The sequence below is a fragment of the Oncorhynchus nerka genome, linkage group LG10, assembly GCF_034236695.1.
Source record: "Oncorhynchus nerka isolate Pitt River linkage group LG10, Oner_Uvic_2.0, whole genome shotgun sequence".
NCBI lineage: Eukaryota > Metazoa > Chordata > Actinopteri > Salmoniformes > Salmonidae > Oncorhynchus > Oncorhynchus nerka.
The window spans coordinates 56464060-56487998 of NC_088405.1; the positions used below are offsets into that span (position 1 = coordinate 56464060).

At 44.5% G+C, this 23939-nt stretch overlaps 1 protein-coding gene across 1 annotated transcript in view; it reads left to right on the forward strand.

Annotated features, from left to right (window-relative positions):
* Positions 1-23939, forward strand: part of LOC115135685 (fibroblast growth factor 11-like) — a 58184-nt gene that overhangs the window by 15071 nt on the left and 19174 nt on the right. The window lies entirely within an intron of this gene.

Sequence of the window (23939 nt, forward strand, 5' to 3'; positions counted from 1 at the left end):
ATAGGAGGGGGCTGAACACACACCCCTAAGGGGCCCGCGTTGAGGATCAGCATGGCGGATGTGTTGTTACCTACCCTTACTACCTGGGGGCGGCCCGTCAGGAAGTCCAGGATCCAGTTGCAGAGGGAGGTTTTTTTTAGTCCCAGGGACCTTAGCTTATTGATGAGCTTTGAGGGCACTATGGTGTTGAACGCTGAGCTGTAGTCAATGAATAGCATTCTCACATAGGTGTTCCTTTTGTCCAGGAGGGAAAGGGCAGTGTGGAGTGCAATAGAGATTGCATCATCTGTGGATCTGTTGAGGCGGTATGCAAGTTGGAGTGGGTCTAGGGTTTCTTGGTTGATGGTGTTGATGTGAGCCATGACCAGCTTTTTAAAGCACTTCATGGCTTCAGATGTGAGTGCTACGGGTCAGTAGTCATTTAGGCAGGTCATCTTAGTGTTCTTGGGCATAGGCACTATGGTGGTCTGCTTAAAACATGTTGGTATTACAGACTTGGACAGGGAGAGGTTAAAAATGTCAGTGAAGACACTTACTAGTGTCGTGGCAATTTCCTGTATTACCAAATGATGAGAGAGCAAACCACACACCAGTCAGAGTTATACTTAAACTTCACCTTTAATAATAATTAAGCTTTTGCAATAGCATTTGACTTTCAACATTTCAGCATCTCTAATGAAAAGTTGAGAGTGGTCAACATAATGGCAACTGAGATATTTTATAGCAAAGATCCACCCCCTAGTCGACATGACAAACCACAGATAATAGGAACTGTTCACAAAGAAAGACTTTTACTTGAGAGAGGAGTATCCCATAGCCAGACAGCATTCACTATAAATTATCGTTCAGTTTGGTCTCTAAGACGAGGCTCTAATCTCTTCTTGGTAGTTCATAGTACCAAAACACCAACTCATCCAATGGCATATATCAATTGTCAATTCTAGATACTCACATCTCAAGAACACCCCACTTCTGGACAAGATCAGTGATTGAGCCTCTAGGTCATATACTAGGTCACGATAAGGGCAACATCAGAGGGGACATACAATGGTTCCAGACACTGCCATACTCCTCCCCCCAATGGGAAAAGGAGGGAGTGACTGGCGTACAGACATTGTGGAGATAACTAACCAGTTCCCCATTATCACACCATCCCTTCACATGGTTTAGGAATAGTTACAGACACATTCCCATAAGACGACAACGTTCCATTCTGTCCTCCTCCCCTTCTGATATTCTGCATAGCACCACATGGTTTAACAGATACAATCACATATGAAGACAAGCCTGACCTCTTCCCTCTATGGGCACCAAGTGACTGATCCCTAGCTGAGGAGGGATAACTGCAACTGCCAACCCTATAGTCCAAAGGGAAACATTCTAATGACAAGTATCTCACGTAAGCATATTATGAAAATAAAACATCATATCTATGTTACCCAACTAATTCTGATTCGCCGCAACACTAGTTGGTCAGCGTATGCTCGCAGTACACGTCCTGGTTATCCATCTGGCCCTGCGACCTTGTGAATGTTGACCTGGCTAAAGGTTTTACTCACATCAGCTGCGGAGAGCGTGATCACACAGTCTTCCAGTACAGCTGATGCTCTCATGTATGTTTCAGTGTTATTTTCCTCGAAGCGAGCATAGAAGTAGTTTAGCTCGTCTGGTAGGCTCGTGTCACTGGGCAGCTCTCAGCTGTGCTTCCCTTTGTAGTCTGTAATGGTTTGCAAGCCCTGCCACATCCGACGAGTGTCCTTAGTCCTGTATTGACGCTTTGCCTGTTTGATGGTTTGTCGGAGGGCATAGAGGAATTTCTTATACACTTCCGGGTTTGAGTCCCGCTCCTTGAAAGCGGCCGCTCTAGCCTTTAGGTCAGTGCAGATGCTGGCTGTAATCCATGGCTTCTGGTATGTACGTACGGTCACTGTGGGGATGACATCATCGAAGCACTTGTTGATGAAACCAATGACAGATGTGGTGTACTCCTCAATGCCATCGGAGGAATCCTGGAACATATTCCAGTCTGTGCTAGCAAAACAGTCCTGTAGCTTAGCATCCGCTTCATCTGACCACTTTTTTATTGATCTAGTCACTGGTGCTTCCTGCTTTAATTTTTGCTTGTAAACAGGAATCAGGAGGATGGAATTATGGTCAGATTTGCCAAATGGAGTTGCGGGGGAGAGCTTGGTATGCGTCTCTGTGTGTGTAGTATAAGTGGTCCAGAGTTCTTTTCCCTCTGGTTTCACATTTAACATGCTGATATAAATTTGATGAAATGGGTCTGTTATGGAAATGCTGGTATGGCTATACGTATGCTAGTCCCTGGAATTTAAAAGATTAGTTCACTATTTTACAATTTGATGTAAGATGGCTCCACACCCTGAAATTAGTCTATGAGCCATATGAAACTGTATGGTTAATGGTTCAGTTCTTTAACCTGTTGCTTCTACTCGGGACGCTTTATAGAGCTCTGGAAATGCAAATGCGCTACGCTAAATGCTAATAGTATTAGTTAAAACTCAAAAGTTCATTAAAATATACATGCAGGGTATCGAATTAAAGCTACACTCGTTGTGAATCCAGGCAACAAGTCAGATTTTTAAAATGCTTTTCGGCGAAAGCATGAGAAGCTATTATCTGATAGCATGCAACACCCCAAAAGACCCACAGGGGACGTAAACAAAATAATTAGCATTTCGGCGTCACACAAACCGCACAATAAAATAGAAAACATTCATTACCTTTCACCATCTTCTTTGTTGGCACTCCTAGATGTCCCATAAACACTATTTGGGTCTTTATTTCGATTAAATCGGTCCATATAAAGCCTAGATATCGTTATATGTAGACTGTGTGATAAACGAAAAAAACATAGTTTCAAAACGTAACGTCATTTTTTAAAATTCAAAAAGTCGACGATAAACTTTCACAAAACACTTCAAATACGTTTGTAATGCAACTTTAGGTATTAGTAAACGTTAATAAGCGATAAAATTCATCAGGAGGCGATGTAAAGATCATTAGCTGTCCGTCTGGAAAAATGTCCGGCTAGAAACTCAACGAAAATATCCGGTCCTAGACCGGATTAGATACGGTGTCCTGTATGTGTTTGACCAAGAAAAAACTCGAAGGGAAATGACAAGACTCTAGACACCCTGTGGAAGCTGTAGGTACTGCAACCTCAGTCAATTAATTGTGGTTCACGTTTATCAATGGGTTCAAGTAGCGCATGGATATATTTTCCCCATTTTCAGTGATCAGTTTTTCCTGTGCTTTTCGATGTAAATGCCGTTCTGGTAAAGCCACAGCAGTGATTTAACCAGTTTTTTAAACGTCTGAGTGTTTTCTATCCACACAGACTAAGCAAATGCATATACTATATTCCTGGCATGAGTAGCAGGGCGCTGAAATGTTGCGCGATTTTTAACAGAATGTTCAAAAAAGTAGAGGGTCGACTGAAGAGGTTAAACAGCCATTGCAAACTTTAGCCACTGCTAGCAAAACAAGAAAATCTGTGGAAGTGACGGGAGCATTTGATTATGTTGTATTTGTTAAAAGCAAAATCACCTTCAATTAACATGAAACCAAATATGGATTTGATTTCAGGTCATTTGGACATGATTTTTTAAAAACATGCTCACATGCCCCCATCACTTTCATTGGTTTTTAGCTAGCGGATGGTAAAGTTAGCTGAAGTTAGTAGTGGCTGAATAAAGAAAATGTAACCATGGATTACAGTTTCTCCTTGCCCATAGACCACATTCAGGGTGAGGGACCATCTAACATCAAGCTGTAAAATACTTACTCCTTTCACCAGAAGTTACATAGGGAAATGGCAATTACATCATACTGTATGAATAACTCTTCTTTTCTGACATCCATTAAAACAAGCACCATTACCATTTGTCATCAGCTAGTGTTGAACTCATTAAAGTAAGTACCAAAAACTACCGTTGCTACTTAACTTGCAAACAGGAATGCAAAAATCAAGTCTGGTCATGTATTAGTATTGGGCAGCAGTACTGTGCAGTGGTAAGAGTTCACTCTATGACTATGCTGTGTAACCCTGAGTGTTCATTGAACTGAGCTGAGGGTGTTGCCACAGGCCCCGGGGCTTATTTACCCTCATCCAGCTCAGCTAAGGGAATAAGTTATGCACAGGAAACACCTCTTTGCCTTCTCTCGCCCTAAAGATATCACAAAAAGACAAAGAACGCAGTCAGTGCCCCCCACATATAACAGCTGAAATTGAAATTGTGGAGACTTTGATTAGACCGGACAAGGACAGATTGAGTTTAACCGCTAACAAGAGAAAGACAGACAGAGAGAGAGGGGGGGGGGGGGGGGGGTGGAGGACAGGCAGCGAGATAAAGATGGAGGGAGTGTGAAAGAGAGAGAGGGGTATAGAGAGAGAGAGAGAGTGGGATAGAAAGTGGGTGTAGAAGGCGTCCATTCCTGTCCATCTGGATTAAAGTAATCTATAGAAGAAAAATTGTGCATAAGCAACGTGCCTCTGTGTGTGTTCGCGTGTGTGTGTGTGTTCGTTCGCGTGTATGTGTGTGTTCGTTCGCGTGTGTGCGTGTGTGTGTGTGCACGAGTAAATGTACATGTGTGTGGTTAGTATTGACTTTGTGTCAGCTGTAATCTATCTCAGGCAATGTTGGGCTGAAAAGTGGCTGATCCCAGGCAGCACCAACACAAAACGCCTCTCACACAACACCAGTACTATAAAGAACCATTCATGACCCACAATGTTCTCACACCAATTTAGTTTCTCTATATGCTACAACAATCCACACATAGTAATATCTATACCAACAGTACCATTCTTCATATTGCTCATTTACACTTAAACTGACTGATTTATCCACAGTTTCAATCCACTTTATTAAGAAATGCAACTGAGAAGGAGATTAGGGTCTTGGAGGCGTGCTTTGATGTGGTTGTCTCTTGTGTGTGTGTTTGCACGTAGGACGTGTTTGTACATTCGCTCTGCCTAAGCTGTACATGTGTACAGTTACAGTCACTCACCATTCTAGATAACTTGAAACAGTCTAACCAGGCTGGAAGTAGCCTAGGCTAACTAGCAAGCTAGCCAACTCATTTTGCCAATTAGCTTCAGCCAGACAGTGGGACTGGCTGAAGCCAGACAGTGGGACTGGCTGAAGCCAGACAAGTGGGACTGGCTGAAGCCAGACAAGTGGGACTGGCTGAAGCCAGACAGTGGGACTGGATGAAGCCAGACCGTGGGAAAATTGGTTTGACCTTGTATTGCCTCTCTGTGGGGCTAGCTAGGGACCGTCAATAATTTACATGGGGAAACATTTTCATATTGCACACCTTTTACTTCTCATTTAATGCTTTCAATATTTGTATATGAACTGCTGACATTTAAAATAATATTGTCTCATTTCCATTGTGTAATTTACCTATCGTCGATAACTAGCCCTATAGTGATATCCAAAGTTAAACCAAATTTACCATGGGCATCACAACTGGGTTGCATGCAGCTGAGCTCTGAATTGATGATTACTAAGGTGTTGCCGGCTGTGGGCATTATTGAAATAAACCCAACCCAAGGAATACTGTGGCGTACCTTTAACCCTGTACACTCATGGGAATTGGCCTATATGGATAGGGCTACATTGAAATGTTTCTTACAAAAGAAATATGAAATGCATAAGCATGGTAGCAATTGGAAGGGAACAGTTTGGAGATTATGGGAAACGTATTAGACCAAAGTTGAGGACACAACTGTTCACCTGACTCAAGACCGAATCTAAACATTACACTGTTGATTTTATGGGCATTTCACGTTCACTGGACTTTTTGTCATATTTGTTGATAGCAAAATCTGAAAATACTCTGGATGCATTCAGTGACATGATAAGAATATTCCTGGAAAATGTAGGGTAGGTGCAACATAAGACAAAACAATTGCAAGAATTTGAGTGAGAGGACTAACTGGTGTCTCCAAGTGGACACACACACACCTCTCCAACGTGTGCACACTTCCTAAGTGATTTCATTTCTTTTTATGACTCACAAAAAAGAGTCTTCAACTGTAAGGGACTTGTTTGAGCTCTCCTAGCTGTGCCGTTGAGGAGCTAGAGCAAGCACAGAAGTAGTTGTTTTGAACACAACCCTGCATCTCCGCCATCACATAATCACTGTTTTTGTTTTACGCAATACAAAACGTCCCATTATAAATCACAATCTGGGTCAGGTGGGCATCATTTGAAAGCTTGTTCTATTGCCAACATGACTACCTAAGTTATAGAATGTGATCGTACAGTGTTAGGCTTTGACAGGGCAATTCAGAGAAACACATTGTAGTTTTGGAGTGCTCAGAAAGGACTCAGGAGTGCATTCAGGTTTCAAATCAAACTTTATTTGACACCTGTGCCGAATACAACAAGTGTAGACCTTACCGTGAAATGCTTACTTACAAGCCCTTAACCAAAAGTGCAGTTCAAGAAAAAGTTAAGAAAATATTTACCAAATAAACTATATGAAATAATAAAAAGTAACACAAAATAACAATAGCGAGGCTACAGTATATACAGGGGGTACCGGTACAGAGTCAATGTGCGGGAGTACAGGTTAGTTGAGGTAATCTGTACATGTAGGTATGGGTGAAGTGACTGCATAGATAATAAACAGCTAGTAGCAGCAGTATAAAAATCAAATGGGGGGGGGGGGGGTCAATGTAAATAATCCGGTGACCATCTGATTAATTGTTCAGCAGTTTTCTGGCTTGGGGGTAGAAGCTGTTGAGAAGCCTTTCGGTTCTAGACTTGGCGCTTGCCGTGCGGTAGCAGAGAAAACACATATAACACCCATAATGCTCTGTGGCACAATCCCAATTCAGCTCAACATGTTCATTCTCTGATCCTAATTCTAGGATTGGATGGACACCATGTCAATTCATACTGCAAAAGCTTTGATTGGTTGTAGGATGTCCTCCGGAAGTGTTCATAATTACCATGTATGTCTATGGAAGGTGGTGAGGCCTACGAGCCTCCTAGGTTTTGTTATGAAGTCAATGTAGCCAGAGGAGGACAGAAGCTAGCTGTCCTCCGGCTGCACCATGGTGCTACCCCAGACAATGCTGTTGAAGTTACTGTAGACCTTCATTGCAAAAAAATGTTATTTAATCAATTATTTGGTGACGCATGAATATATTTAACATAGTTTTATCTAAAAAGGATAAATGTAATGTTTCACTTTCATTTTTATTTTTATGAAGATAGTCCTCCCCTTCCTCCTCTGAGGAGCCTCCACTGGTTCACGATCAGCTCCTTTGTCTTGCTCTCATTAAGGGAGAGGTTGTTGTCCTGGCACCACACTACCAGGTCTCTAACCTCCTCCCTATAGGCGGTTTCATCGTTGTCGGTGATCAGGCCTACCACCGTTGTGTCATCTGCAAACTTAATGATGGTGTTGGAGTCATGTTTGGCCATACAGTTGTGGGTGAACGGGGAGTACCGGCTACCAAGAGCGTTATCACACAGGCATCCAGAACAGCTGGTGCTCTCATGCATGCTTCAGAACGGACTCCAGCCCATGATGGCACCAGTAGACCAGTTGATGAAGGGATTGTGTCATTGGAGCCAGGAGAATCCTAAAACCATGGGAATCTGAGGAGACTTGATGAGCATGAATTGAATAGTCTCGCTGTGATTCTCTGACACCCGTAGGTTGATGGGAGTGGTATTATGAGTGACCCAGCATATAGAGCGCCCGTCCAGGGGCTGAGTGGGGGGGTAAGCGGGGCTCTCGAGAAGGTGGAGAGATCGATGTACCACCGTTGTAAGCTGCCTCCCAGACAACCCGCGTAATTGCTCCAGCAACTTGTCCAATCCCCGATCATGGCATTCAGCCAACGTTTGGACCCCCTCCATAAGGCCACAAAGCAGTTCCTCATGCCTCCCGATGGTGGGTCCTTGGGAGGAGATGGCGTTGCGCAGCTGACCTGGTCTGCTGGTCATGGCCAATTCGTACTAACAGGTTTGAAGGTAAGACCCAGGTGCAGACAATGTCAAAGTAACAGAAAGTTCTGGGACACTGTAAAGTCCATGGAGAATAAGAACACCTCCTCCCAGCTGCCCACTGCACTGAAGATAGGAAACACTGTCACCACTGATAAATCCACCATAATTGAGAATTTCAATAAGCATTTTTCTACGGCTGGCCATGCTTTCCACCTGGCTACTCCTACCCCGTTCAACAGCACTGCACCCCCAACAGCAACTCGCCCAAGCCTTCCCCATTTCTCCTTCTCCCAAATCCGTTCAGCTGAGGTTCTGAAAGAGCTGCAAAATCTGGACTCCTACAAATCAGCCGGGCTAGACAATCTGGACCCTTTCTTTCTAAAATTATCTGCCGAAATTGTTGCCACCCCTATTAATAGCCTGTTCAACCGCTCTTTCGTGTCGTCTGAGATTCCCAAAGATTGGAAAGCAGCTGCGGTCATCCCCCTCTTCAAAGGGGGGGACACTCTTGACCCAAACTGCTACAGACCTATATCTATCCTACCATGCCTTTCTAAGGTCTTCGAAAGCCAAGTCAACAAACAGATTACCGACCATTTCGAATCTCACCATACCTTCTCTGCTATGCAATCTGGTTTCAGAGCTGGTCATGGGTGCACCTCAGCCACGCTCAAGGTCCTAAACGATATCTTAACCGCCATCGATAAGAAACATTACTGTGCAGCCATATTCATTGATCTGGCCAAGGCTTTCGACTCTGTCAATCACCACATCCTCATCGGCAGACTCGACAGCCTTGGTTTCTCAAATGATTGCCTTGCCTGTTTCACCAACTACTTCTCTGATAGAGTTCAGTGTGTCAAATCGGAGGGTCTGCTGTCCGGACCTCTGGCAGTCTCTATGGGGGTGCCATCGACTCTCTTCTCTGTATACATCAATGAGGTCGCTCTTGCTCCTGGTGAGTCTCTGATCCACCTCTACGCAGACGACACCATTCTGTATACTTCTGGCCCTTCTTTGGACACTGTGTTAACAACCCTCCAGGCAAGCTTCAATGCCATACAACTCTCCTTCCGTGGCCTCCAATTGCCCTTAAATACAAGTAAAACTAAATGCATGCTCTTCAACCGATCGCTACCTGCACCTACCCGCCTGTCCAACATCACTACTCTGGACGGCTCTGACTTAGAATACGTGGACAACTACAAATACTTAGGTGTCTGGTTAGACTGTAAACTCTCCTTCCAGACCCATATCAAACATCTCCAATCCAAAGTTAAATCTAGAATTGGCTTCCTATTTCGCAACAAAGCATCCTTCACTCATGCTGCCAAACATACCCTTGTAAAACTGACCATCCTACCAATCCTCGACTTTGGCGATGTCATTTACAAAATAGCCTCCAATACCCTACTCAACAAATTGGATGCAGTCTATCACAGTGCAATCCGTTTTGTCACCGAAGCCCCATATACTACCCACCATTGCGACCTGTACGCTCTCGTTGGCTGGCCCTCGCTTCATACTCGTCGCCAAACCCACTGGCACCATGTCATCTACAAGACCCTGCTAGGTAAAGTCCCCCTTATCTCACCTTGCTGGTCACCATAGCATCTCTCACCTGTAGCACACGCTCCAGCAGGTATATCTCTCCAGTCACCCAAAACCAATTCTTTCTTTGGCCGCCTCTCCTTCCAGTTATCTGCTGCCAATGACTGGCACAAACTACAAAAATCTCTGAAACTGGAAACCCTTATCTCCCTCACTAGCTTTAAGCACCAGCTGTCAGAGCAGCTCACAAATTACTGCACCTGTACATAGCCCACCTATAATTTAGCCCAAACAACTACCTCTTTCCAAACTGTATTTAATTTATTTATTTATTTTGCTCCTTTGCACCCCATCATTTTTTATTTCTACTTTGCACATTCTTCCATTGCAAAACTACCATTCCAGTGTTTTACTTGCTATATTGTATTTACTTTGCCACCATGGCCTATTTTGCCTTGGTGGCAAAGTAAAGTCCCTTCTCACCTCATTTGCTCACATTGTATATAGACTTGTTTATACTGTATTATTGACTGTATGTTTGTTTTACTCCATGTGTAACTCTGTGTCGTTGTCTCTGTCGAACTGCTTTGCTTTATCTTGGCCAGGTCGCAATTGTAAATGAGAACTTGTTCTCAACTTGCCTACCTGGTTAAATAAAGGTGAAATAAAATATTAAATCTAACACTGGCAGTCAAAGATACAGGACGGCAGACAGGCTCAGGGTCAGGCTCAGGGTCAGGGCAGGCAGAGGTCGATAATCCAGAGTAGTGAGGCTAATGTACGGGACGGTAGGCAGGGTCAGGGCAGGCAGAAACCTCAAAACCTGGAAAACTTGAAAACAGGCACTCTAGACAGGACAGGAGCAGGGGGGAAAACGCTGGTAGGTATGAATGAACAAAACAAACTGGCAACAGACAAACAGAGAACACAGGTATAAATGAACAGGGGATAATGAGGAAGATGGGCGATACCTGGAGGGGTATGGAGACAAGACAGGTGAAACAAATCAGGGGGGTGAAGACAGGTGAAACATATCAGGGTTTGACACCTATGTGCTGTTTCTATGACCAGCTGTTAGTCAGGAATCATTCACACGATAATTACCAGGTTCTCATGCCTTATTAGTTCTCATGCCTTATTGCTTAATTATAAACTGGGTGGTTCGAGCCCTGAGTGCTGATTGGCTGACAGCGTGGTATATCAGACAGTATACCACGGGTATGACAAAACATTTATTTTTACTTTAATTACCTTGGTAACCAGTTTATAATAGCAATAAGTCACCTCGGGGGTTTGTGATGTACGGCCAATATACCACGGCTAAGGTCTGTGTCCATACACTCCGTGTTGCGTAGTGCTTAAGAACAGCCCTTAGCCATGGTATATTGGCCATATACCACACCTCCTCGGGCCTTATTGCTTAAATATACCACAGCTAACGGCTGTGTCCAGGCACTCCGTATTGCGTCTTGCTTAAGAACAGCCCTTAGTCGTGGTATATTTGTAAGGGTTTTCCTTAGGTGAAGTAGAGGCGGACAGATGCACACCCAGACCCTCCCCAATAGGTTCAGGTTTTGCGGCCGGAGTCCGCAAAACCTGGGGGTACTGTCACACCCTGACCATAGTTTGCTTTGTATGTTTCTATGTTTTGGTTGGTCAGGGTGTGATCTGAGTGGGCATTCTATGTTGGATGTCTTGTTTGTCTATTTATATGTCTGGCCTGATATGGTTCTCAATCAGAGGCAGGTGTTAGTCATTGTCTCTGATTGGGAACCATATTTAGGTAGCCTGGGTTTCACTGTGTGTTTGTGGGTGATTGTTCCTGTCTCTGTGTTTTGCACCAGATAGGGCTGTTTTTGGTTTTCCACGTTTATTGTTTTTGTTAGTTTATTCATGTCTAGTGTCTTTATTAAAAACCATGAATAACCACCACGCTGCGTTTTGGTCCGCCTCTACTTCACCTAAAGAAAACCCTTACAATATTGGCCATATACCACACCTCCTCGGGCCTTATTGCTTACATATACCATGGCTAAGGGATATTCTTTGACACAACGTGAGGCACAACCCTGAGGTGCCTTGCTGCTATTAAACTGGTTACCAACATAAATAGAATGGTAAAACAAGCATGTTTGTGTCATACCCGTGGTATATTGTCTGATATGCACACGGCTGGAATGCTTTTTTTAGCCTATCAGCATCCAGAACCCAAACTACCCAGTTTATAATCTACTATATACACTGGCCAATAAGAATGATCTTCTGGTTTAAACATCATGACCCAGTTCTCCAGTTGACAGATTGTTCCCCTTGCATGCCACGCTGTGCACTGCTGTAGGGGGAGGAAACCCCTCTTTCTGCGGTGAGGATGAACCCTCATGGGACAGTGTTTGTCTTCTCTGGTAAATCAAACAGAGGTGCCTGGCTGAACTTGTGTGGGAGTGCAGACGTGTGTGTGTGTGTGTGTGTGTGTGTGTGTGTGTGTGTCTTGAAGGGTTCATGGGAAAGACATGGTGGATGAGGGTTTGAGGGTCATGGGAAGCTGTTGGATAGGACTGAAGGGAGAGTGAGTAGTGTGTGTGATGATGAACAGCACTCTTGCTGCTTTGCATTAGTTTTCTTCACCTGCCTCTGGTCCTTATTCCTCCAAATAAGCAGGGCAGAGGCTTTGGAGTCTGCAGCTAGGAGGGAAGAAACCATGGTGTATGGAGGTAGTAAGAGAAGTCCTTGTGGTGTATGGAGGTACTGTAGTAAGAGCAGTCCTTGCGGTGTATGGAGATACTGTAGTAAGAGCAGTCCTTGTGGTGTATGGAGGTAGTAAGAGCAGTCCTTGCGGTGTATGGAGGTACTGTAGTAAGAGCAGTCCTTGCGGTGTATGGAGGTACTGTAGTAAGAGCAGTCCTTGCGGTGTATGGAGGTACTGTAGTAAGAGCAGTCCTTGCGGTGTATGGAGGTACTGTAGTAAGAGCAGTCCTTGCGGTGTATGGAGGTACTGTAGTAAGAGCAGTCCTTGCGGTGTATGGAGGTACTGTAGTAAGAGCATTCCTTGGGGCGCACTATGGTGCTCCCTTTCTTTCTGAGCTGACAGCTCCTCAGACAGTCTATATTGCTAATTACTAATGACACAGATCTGTCATGATGCCAATGAGGCAGATATGAAATATGTGAATGTTTAATGTGTGTCAACTAGGGAATCAGTCAGTGGGAGCTCTATTTGCGTCGCTGTGTGTTTGACATGTCCTTGTCAATGTCATTAATAAGTAGCAGTAACTCTCGCCTGGCTGGCTGGCTGCTGGGTGTTTGACATGTCCTTGTCAATGTCATTAATAAGTAGCAGTAACTCTCGCCTGGCTGGCTGGCTGCTGGGTGTTTGACATGTCCTTGTCAATGTCATTAATAAGTAGCAGTAACTCTCGCCTGGCTGGCTGGCTGCCGTGTGTTTGACATGGGTAACCGTTTTACCGTGGTATAATTGAAAGTGAGAGAGTAGTGTTTGATTGGGAGATGAAGAGGTCATTAAACACCCTTCTCGCACTACTACTGCATGATTTACCCAATGTGCCTCTTTTCCTCTCTCTTTCCCATTCTCTTCCTTCTAACGTTTCAACCTTCCTCATATCACATCCGCATCCTCTCTCTCCTCCTCCTCTTCTCTGTCCTCTATCTTTCAGCTTCTTGTCTATCCTCATCCCTGCCTCCCTATTGTTATCTCTCGCTCTCTTTCTATCTCTCTCTCTCCACGTCCCACGTAGCATCGACAATTACTAGCGATACTCCAGAATTCATGGCTCTGTTTGGAGGGATTGAACACCACCAGAGACAAACTGCTCTCTCTCTCACGCACACATACAATTCCCTCACAATCTGGTTGAAAGAGGAAGGCAGAGAGCGAGGACAAATGACAAGAGGGGAGGGGAGAGGCAGAGAGTCCTTCTAATGAAAGGAGAGGGAAGCCCCTGTAGTTTAGCCCGGTCACAGAGCAGAATGAGAAATGCCCTTGGCTGCTAAGTCAAGCAGTGCTTGTGATTACTCTCCACACTTATCAAGATGAGGTAAGTCACAGATAACCCCAGCAAGCTACAGTTCCCAGGGAGCAATAGACTAACAGAGCATTGCAGACACACTCACTAACATATACACAGGCACACACACACCACATACACACATGCACTCATACAAGCGCACACACACGCACACCAACACACACACACATACACAGAAACAAAGACACGAACACAAAGACACAAACACACACATGCACACACGCGCACACACACACACACACACAAAAGGGTTCCACTGACTGGCATCCATGGTTGATGATGGCACATGCTCTGTATGACTGCCCTCACCCTTGACTGGAATAGTGATGCAATAGTGATGGCTCAGCATATTAGGTGCCAACAAGGGAGGTGGGTTAATTGGCTCACATTGTGGGTGACAGCAGTGAGAAGGAAACAAAAGGAAACAGCAAGAAAATCCCTCAGCCAATCATATTAATTAAAGGGTATTGATGCATGAGATTAAATTAGACAGAGCCAGGGGTAAAAGGAGAATATTGTGGGTAGAGGGTACGGTGTGTGTGCGTGTTACCCTGTCTGATGAATGAAACGAGCATGGATCTGTTACAGTGATGAGAGTGTAACATGTTTGCTGTGGTACTGAGGTTGTCACCCCTATGCTACCAGATCATTAACTAGGATGAAAAAGCATGTGTGTCACAGGTGGCCGGTGGCACCTTAATTGGGGAGGATGGGCTCATAGGAATGGAACACATGATAATGGTATCGAACACATCAAACACCTGGTTTCCAGGTTTGATACCATTCCATTCACTCCATTCTAGCCATTATTATGAGCCGTTCTCCCCTCAGCAGCCTCCTCTGGCGTCCGTGTATGTGTGTATGAAAGAGGGAGAGAAGTCCATGTGTTCATGGTAATGTAATGCATGGCTGCAGTATCCTGTGACATGGAGTACAAGGAGTCAGTGTTATGATTCTGCACTATATAGTCCGCTGTCTGGTTGACATTCACATCAATGTCATTGTGCCCATTCAAATGTGTGTGTGCACGCATATGTCTTCGTGAGACAGCCATGGTTGGAGTATTGAGGGGAGCTTGTAAAACGGCTAACTAGCTTGAGGGAACCATTTTGGTAAACATATAGGTAGACGGTCATTTGGAAAATAGCATGTGTGCCTGCACTGAGATCAACTAAGAACTATAAACTGAATAAACGGAACAGTTAAACAGTGGGCATATGCGTTGACATGCCAGCCTCAGTCTGTCTGGGAAATGTCCTTCTGCCTCCCCTCTCCCCCCTGGTCATGCTTTCTCCCAGCCATCCCCTCTCCCCTCTGGTCCTGCTGCCTCCCAGCCATCCCCTTTCCCCCCTGGTCATGCTTTCTCCCAGCCATCCCCTCTCCCCTCTGGTCCTGCTGCCTCCCAGCCATCCCCTCTCCCCTCTGGTCCTGCTGCCTCCCAGCCATCCCCTCTGGTCCTGCTGCCTCCCAGCCATCCCTCTCCCCTCTGGTCCTGCTGCCTCCCAGCCATCCCTCTCCCCTCTGGTCCTGCTGCCTCCCAGCCATCCCCTCTCCCCTCTGGTCCTGCTGCCCCCCAGCCATCCCTCTCCCCTCTGGTCCTACTGCCTCCCAGCCATCCCCTCTCCACTCTGGTCCTGCTGCCTCCCAGCCATCCCTCTCCCCTCTGGTCCTACTGCCTCCCAGCCATCCCTCTCCCCTCTGGTCCTACTGCCTCCCAGCCATCCCTCTCCCCTCTGGTCCTACTGCCTCCCAGCCATCCCCTCTCCCCTCTGGTCCTGCTGCCTCCCAGCCATCCCCTCCCTCCTCTGGTCCTGCTGCCTCCCAGCCATCCCCTCTCCCCTCTGGTCCTGCTGCCTCCCAGCCATCCCCTCCCTCCTCTGGTCCTGCTGCCTCCCAGCCATCCCCTCCCTCCTCTGGTCCTACTGCCTCCCAGCCATCCCCTCTCCCCTCTGGTCCTGCTGCCTCCCAGCCATCCCCTCCCTCCTCTGGTCCTGCTGCCTCCCAGCCATCCCCTCTCCCCTCTGGTCCTGCTGCCTCCCAGTCACACCCTCTCGCCTCTAGTGACTCTCCAGGGTTGCTCTGCTCTGGGGAAGAGTGAGTTGTGACATAATGGCCATCAGCGCGACACAGCCTCCCCAACAATCATGTCTCTCTCTCTCTGCTTCCCAGTTAAGAGCTCCGCTGGGAGAGCTCTCTCTCTCTCTTTTTCTAGCACTAACTATCTGCCTCTCTCTCCAGTGATTTTTCGTTCTGGCTGTCTTTTTATTCTATTTACATTTGGGGGGGTGTGTTGTTCTTAGATATGGCTTTTCCTTGACATGCTCAAATAGCAAAGATCGGTCACTTTTTGTAATCTGTTTGACCAAGAGACTCTGATCTTTGTATGTCAGTGTCTTTCCTCGTGCTGAACAAACGTGTCTATAACATCCGTCAGGACAGATTCTCCTCCATCTTAAACCTTTTGTTATCACCAAATCAAGAATCACATTTTACACTTTAAATCCACCCCGCAATAGCCTATCACCTCGAAACTGGTCATCACCATCCTGGACGTCCCTAAGATGAACCTCACTGAATGTGCTATTGATATCTAGAAAAACAAGGAAACTATATTAACAGGTATTCTTTGCAAAATATAACACTAATGCTCAAAATCATCTGCAATCATCATCTCCTCATGAACCATATGGCACATTCACTCCAGATTTGGTATTTAGACTTATTACACCAGTCTTTACTGGTTTTGAGACAAATATGGCCACAATGTACCTATAGATGCATGTTATTACATATGCTAATGATAAAAATGCTTAAAACATCTTCTTCTCATGAACCATGAGTCAGATTGGCTCCAGATTTGGTATATAAACTCAATGAATTATCCTCTAATGAATTTGAGAATGATTAGTTTCTGCATTTAAAGTCGGCCTCTCTACACCACTAGATGGTACCATATCACACCAGGGCTATAAGAACTGAACCCATTGACATGAGGCCATGAAATTTGGTATGTAAACCTTGTGTATTTGTCCTTAGAAGCTGTGTGAATATAAAGTCAGTTGGTGGCACTATGAATGTCATTGGCACCAGTGGAACCATAGAATGCTAGAGCAGTAACTATTGATTAAGTGATCTTTGTCTCATGCAAATGAAGGTTAGATTTAAATTTAGCAGACAAACAATGAGAAATATGGTGATTAGTGTATCTGCATAGTCACATATTGTTGCCATATTATGTGGTCTGAACATAGTGAAACATTTATATTTTAGTCCTGTCGCTTGCTTGCGCAGTATGTGTATTACAGCTGTGAGCGTGTATTAAAGCATTATTTTGGAATGCGAATGTGGAGTGTTAATGAACTTATCTTGTGTTCTTTCTGTCATCCTGTGAACCCTGATCATTGCTGCTCTTTCTTTCTTTCTTTCTTTCTTTCTTTCTTTCTTTCTTACCAAGAATTGAACAGAACACTAGTCAGTGACAATTGAAACCATCCTTTGGCCTTCTCCACCAACTGGCTTGACTTCCTTGTGGCAATATATTATGCTGTTCCTCATCCCAAAGCCACAGTCTCACTTGTTTCATGGTATAAAGAGGCCACTAGAGCTGCAATGATTTTTCCATTGATCGATGCAGAGCGTTAGCAGAGCAACACAAGAGCCCTAATGGCACCTGGGAGATTCTCAGTGGCACTTCCTAATGGCTAGAGTTGGTAAAAGCCACAGTGGCTCTTTATTCCCCTCTGGTACATATCTGGTGTGATGAGGACTGGTTACAGTTTTTTTTTACGATTGCTTACACACTAAAATGGAACTTTTCCCACAATTAGCAAATCCTTACACTCAAGGAGCAAAACACAAGGCTACATTTGCACAACTGTAAGCACATTGTCAGCTTCACACTATTTGCAAAACATTACACACAGTGATTTGCAAAACCCTAAACACACTTGTATACATAAGACACAGAAGTATATCATGATGTCACTTCCTTGCAATTCCAAAGCACTGACTGTCAAATTACCACACCTATGAGCCAATCTGTTAAACTTCTTATGGCTGCAATCCCGTTAACGGGATGATATGACAACAACCAGTGAAAGTGCAGGGCGCCATATTCAAAAGAACAGAAATCTCATAATTAAAATTCCTCAAACATACATGTATCTTATATCGTTTTCAATGTGGTCTTGTTGTTAATCCCACCACAGTGTCTGATTTCAAATAGGATTTACGGGGAAAGCACCACAAACGATTATGTTAGGTCACCAACAACTCACTAAAATACACAGCCAATTTTACCAGCCAAAGAGAGAGAGAGAAAAAAAGCACAAATAGAGATAAAATTAATCACTAACCTTTGATAATCTTCATCAGATGACACTCATAGGACTTCATGTTACATAATATATGTATGTTTTGTTTGATAAAGTTCATATTTATATAAAAAAATCTGAGTTTACATTGGCGCGTTACATTCACTAGTTCCAAAAACATCCAGTGATTTTGCATAGCCACATTGATTCAACAGAAATACTCATCATAAATGTATATTATAGATATACCTCTCCTTAATGCAACCTCCGTGTCAGATTTTTTTAAAAACTTTACGGAAAAAGAAACCCATGCAATAATCTGAGACGGCGCTTAGAAGTAAAAATCACCACAGCCACAACGATGGCGTCAACATAAACAAGAAATTACATGACAAATATTCCCTTACCTTTGATGATCTACATCAGAACGCACTCCAGGAATCCCAGGTCCACAATAAATGTTTGTTTTATTTCGATAATATCCGTTATTTATGTCCAAATACCTTCTTTTGTTGAAAATGGCTGCTTGATAGACACCTGATGCATTCTGCTATCATTCACTCCCACAACACCATAGAAATCTCATTACAATTTCTATTATTGGTTGACATCTAGTGGAACCCCTAGGCAGTGCAACATCATTAATATCTCAAGGGGATTTCATTGGGGACTCTGGTGAATACATACAAAGCCCAGATTTCTCACTTCCTGTTTTGATTTCAACTCAGGATTTTGCCTGAGTTCTGTTATACTCACAGACATCATTCAAACAGTTTTAGAAACCTTAGAGTGTTTTCTATCCAATACTAATAATACTATGCATATATTAGCAACTGAGACTGAGGAGCAGGCCGTTTACTCTGGGCACCTTATTCATCCAAGCTACTCAATACTGCCCCCCAGTCATAAGAAGTTGTTAAACACAGCCATCAGGTGCACAAACACATGATTGCTGAATTGTAGACACACCAATCAGGTTTAAGCACTATAAAAATGCAGTAGGTAGGTTCACCTGCCTTCAACCAAAAGGAGTCAGAAGAAGAGTGAGAGTGAGAGCGAGAGTGAGAGTGAGGGTGAGGGTGAGGGTGAGGGTGAGAGTGAGAGGAGGAGTACACAGAGGAGGAGAAGGAGGTAGAGGAAGAGGAGGAGGTAGAGGAGGAGGAAGAGGCAGAGGCCCAAGCCAGAGGAATACCTGAAGCAGGAGGAGAATGTGCACAAAGAAGAAGAGGACATAACTTATCAAATGACATTCGTGCAACACTAGTGGACCATGTTGTGAACCACGGATTTACGCTGAGGGAGGCTGGACTGAGAGTTCAGCCAAATCATAGCAGATATACAGTGGCATCTGTCATAAGAACTTTTTGACAGGAAAAAGGGTAGATCTGTCTACAGTTACAGAAATCAGCTGCTTATTGTCAGCACCATATCAGCACTTGTGATACCCCGTCCTGTGACATTGTACAGTAAGTTACATGTATTATTCTCTACATAGGATTGAGGGTCGGGAACGACAAGGAGGAAGGGGGCCCATATTCACGCAAGAACAAGAGTGAGATAATAAACATGGTTTTGGCCAATAATGCCATCAGGCTCAGAGAACTACATGCCAACATTATCGGTGACCATGCCATTTTCAATAATGTCCATCAGGTCTCTCCGTCGACACTGGCACGCATCCTGAAGAGACATCCGGTTCAAATGACACAACTTTATCGAGTGCCTTTGAGCGGAGTTCAGAGAGGGTCAAACGGCTGCGGCAGGAGTATGTGGAGGTTTGTATTGTTCACTTTAGCACTGTGATGTTGCATACTGCACACATGGCTTTTTTTTACATTGACTGTATACTAGACCTATCCTGAACTACACAATCTTGTCTTTCACTGTATTTCAGGGAGTTTTGCAGATGGATGCTGAGGAAATCCTGCATGAATTCATATATATTGATGAGGCAGGGTTCAACCTCGCAAAAGCAAGAAGGAGAGGCAGAAATATCATTGGCCACAGGGCTATAATCAATGTCCCTGGGCAACATGGGGTAACATCACCCTTTGCGCTGTCATTTCACAGCATGGGGTTGTCCTCCGTCTGGGCCCTTTACAACACACCTCACATTCTCGCATTTTTGGACCGATTGCACCACGTCGTCACAGCAGGTAATGAAATGCACCAGATGCAATACATAGTCATCTGGGACAATGTGTCATTCCACCGCTCTGCTTTGGTCCAGAACTGGTTTCAACACCATCCACAGTTGACAGTACTATACCTTCCACCATACTCTCCGTTTCTAAACCCTATCGAATAGTTTTCTCTGCATGGCGGTGGAAGGTTTACGATCTCCAGCCCCAGGCTCAGGTACCTCTCATTCAGGCCATGGTGGACGCCTGTGACCAAGTCGACGCCGCAGCTGTGCAAGGATGGATTCGACATTCAAGACTGTTCTTCCCGCTTTGTCTTGCTAATGATGATATTGCTTGTGATGTTGATGAAATTCTCTGGCCAGATCCAGCTAGGAGAAGAGATAATGTATAGTATGTATAGTATATTTTCTGTACAATATTGTCAGTTCTTTTCAGATGATGTTTTGTTTGTTGTTATTTACTGTAATTGTAACCTGTACTGGATACAGTATTTTACGTTTGTCTGTTTGCTGAGCTAAAAGTGTTATGCACACTACTGTAGTAGCATGAACACTGGGACATGTTTTGTTGTGATTCTCCATGTTGACATGTTGACTGATTTGGGTATATGGAGAGAAATAAATGATATTTTCCTCCGTCTACAGCATTGGTCTTGTGTAGTGTTTGTATAGTGGCACTTTCTCTGTGTACGTCATTTACAGCACTCTAATCACTGACAATTAGACTTGCTAAAAGTGTTTTAGGTTAGCAACAGCAGTGTGTAACTGGTTCAAAAAGATTGAAGTCATATGAAATGTGTGTTTCGTATGGTATCAAAATATAATTTTCATGAAGTCGTGTATAGTTTTGACAAAAGTGTTCCATTTTGCAAATGATCTGAAGTGTTGTGCTAATTTGGTGTAGGGTTGTGCTAATTGTGTGTCGTGTTTTGACAAACCGGGCCCTGTTTTCAGAATTGTGCTTAAACAATTGAAAAACCCATAGCTCTTGCCTTCCATTTGTTCTAAGCAGCCTGAGTGTGTATTGTACAGTATGTTGAGACAGTGGGACCTGTTCAGTGTGGGAGTGAAGCATCAGATGTATTGGCCCAGACAGACAGCAAGCAGTGGTGTTTATTAGCCCTGTCTTGCATGAGCTGTCTGTTGAACTGCACATACAGCCATCTTTCCCAATGAAATGACACTGCCATCTCTCTCTCTCTAAGATCCCTTGTCTCCCTGCTCTCCCACAGACATCCGCAGGGACATGTAATGAACGGCTTCCCTGCTCTGATTGGGTGATGTATGGTGTTATTGGGTAGGATGAATCCCACATAACTCAAAGGATATGTGAGAGAGAGAGAATGGGGGCGAGAGAGAGAGAGAGACAATGGGGAGAGGTAAAGAGAGAGAGAGAGAGAGAGAGAGAGATTCATTTATTCATTTTATCTTGTGTCCTTTAACTATTTGTACATTGTATATATATATATAATATGACATTTGTAATGTCTTTACTGTTTTGAAACTTCTGTATGTGTAATGTTTACTGTTAATTTTTGTTGTTTTTCACTTTATATATATTCACTTTGTATGTTGTCTACCTCACTTGCTTTGGCAATGTTAACACATGTTTCCCATGCCAATAAAGCCCTTGAATTGAATTGAATTGAATTGAGAGAGAGAGAGAGAGAGAGAGAGAGAGAGAGAGAGAGAGAGAGAGAGAGAGAGAGACAATGGGGAGTGGCAAAGAGAGAGAGAGACAATGGGGAGCGGCAAAGAGAGAGAGAGACAATGGGGAGTGGCAAAGAGAGAGAGAGACAATGGGAGCGGCAAAGAGAGAGAGAGACAATGGGGAGTGGCAAAGAGAGAGAGAGAGAGAGAGAGAATGGGGGTGATAAAGAGAGAGAGAGAGAGAGAGACAATGGGGAGTGGCAAAGAGAGAGAGAGACAATGGGGAACGGCAAAGAGAGAGAGAGACAATGGGGAGCGGCAAACAGAGAGAGAGAGACAATGGGGAGTGGCAAAGAGAGAGAGAGAGAGAGAGAGAATGGGGGCGATAAAGAGAGAGAGAGAGACAATGGGGAGTGGCAAAGAGAGAGAGAGACAATGGGGAGCGGCAAAGAGAGAGAGAGACAATGGGGAACGGCAAAGAGAGAGAGAGACAATGGGGAGCGGCAAAGAGAGAGAGAGACAATGGGGAGCGGCAAAGAGAGAGAGAGACAATGGGGAGCGGCAAAGAGAAAGAGAGACAATGGGGAACGGTAAAAGAGAGAGAGAATATGGGGGCAATAAAGAGAGAGAGAATATGGGGGCAATAAAGAGAGAGAGAGTATGGGGGCAATAAAGAGAGAGAGAATATGGGGGCAATAAAGAGAGAGAGTATGGGGGCAATAAAGAGAGAGAGTATGGGGGCAATAAAGAGAGAGAATATGGGGGCAATAAAGAGAGAGAGAATATGGGGGCAATAAAGAGAGAGAGAGTATGGGGGCAATAAAGAGAGAGAGTATGGGGGCAATAAAGAGAGAGAGAGTATGGGGGCAATAAAGAGAGAATATGGGGGCAATAAAGAGAGAGAGAATATGGGGGCAATAAAGAGAGAGAGAGTATGGGGGCAATAAAGAGAGAGAGTATGGGGGCAATAAAGAGAGAGAGAGAGAGAGAGAGAGAGAGAAAGCAAGGAAGGGAAGTAGAGAAAGAGGGAGAGATATTAGAGGGAGAGAGGGGGAAAGTGTGAGTTTTGTATCTACATGGTTGTAAATATGAGAGTCTCTGTCACATTGTTACAGACCCTGACTCTGTTCCTATGGGGAAATAACCCTTAAAATCATATACCCAATCACATACCCACATTGTGAGTACACACACACACACACACGCACGCACGCACACGCACACGCACACACAGATAGAGAGACCAATCTTGGGTTCTTCATCAGGATCTGTGTATCGATCGGGATCCTGCGAGCAAATGGCTCTCAGGGAGGCTGAGAGAGGAGAGGGCAGAGTAGGAGGAGGTTAGAGGCATGGGAACTAACATCTGACCCCCATTCCTCCAGAGGGTTTCCCACAAACTGCTCTCTCATCCATGTTTCATCTCCCTCATTAAAGCTACATTGTGGATGAGAGGCGGCCCGCTAGCTTAGCCCGACCAGGCTGTTCTCTCTAACTGAGAGTGACTGAGCATTAAGCCATGGCACCACAGCACCTGCAGCCTCCTGCTGGCAGACTGTCAACTAGGAGCACCACAGAGCAGGGAAAGGGAAAGTGAGGAAGGTTGTAGGAGTGAACCGGAAAAGACTCAGTGGCTGCATGTCTCCTAGCTGTAAGGATTCGTTATCTGTCGGTTTCTTAAATGAACACAAAGTAGACGGCAGGGACCCTGCACATTAAACGTTCTCTTATGCCTCCTCATCTCCTCCTCATCACAAATACATGTGTGATGCTGATGTATCTTTCATGGAGCAGGAGACCGGCTCTCTTTCATTTGACTTAATCCTCCAATGACCCCAAACTCGTTTGCTTTAAAATACCAACGGCAATGATAATGGGCAGAGAGCGATAAGGTGCTGGCGAGTTCCAAGAGCCAGCAGCCACTGTTCATGACATCAGTTTGTCTATTTTTGTCGTCAACTTTTATTCAACTATTATTCATCATTATTAGATGACGTTGCAAATATTCATTGCACTGACGACTAAACAATTTGTATACCCTTCTAAAAGACACATTTGGCTGTGTGTTGTTAACTCAGACTATTACAAGTATTTTCCTACCTCCCTAACTGACAATCTCCTATTAACCCATTATGTTCAACTCCAAGTTCCTCTCAACCCTAAATAACTATTACATGACTCTTCTATCTGTCCCTGTCCATGGGCCCTGTCTAATAAAGCTTTGTGCTGACTGTTTCCTCTG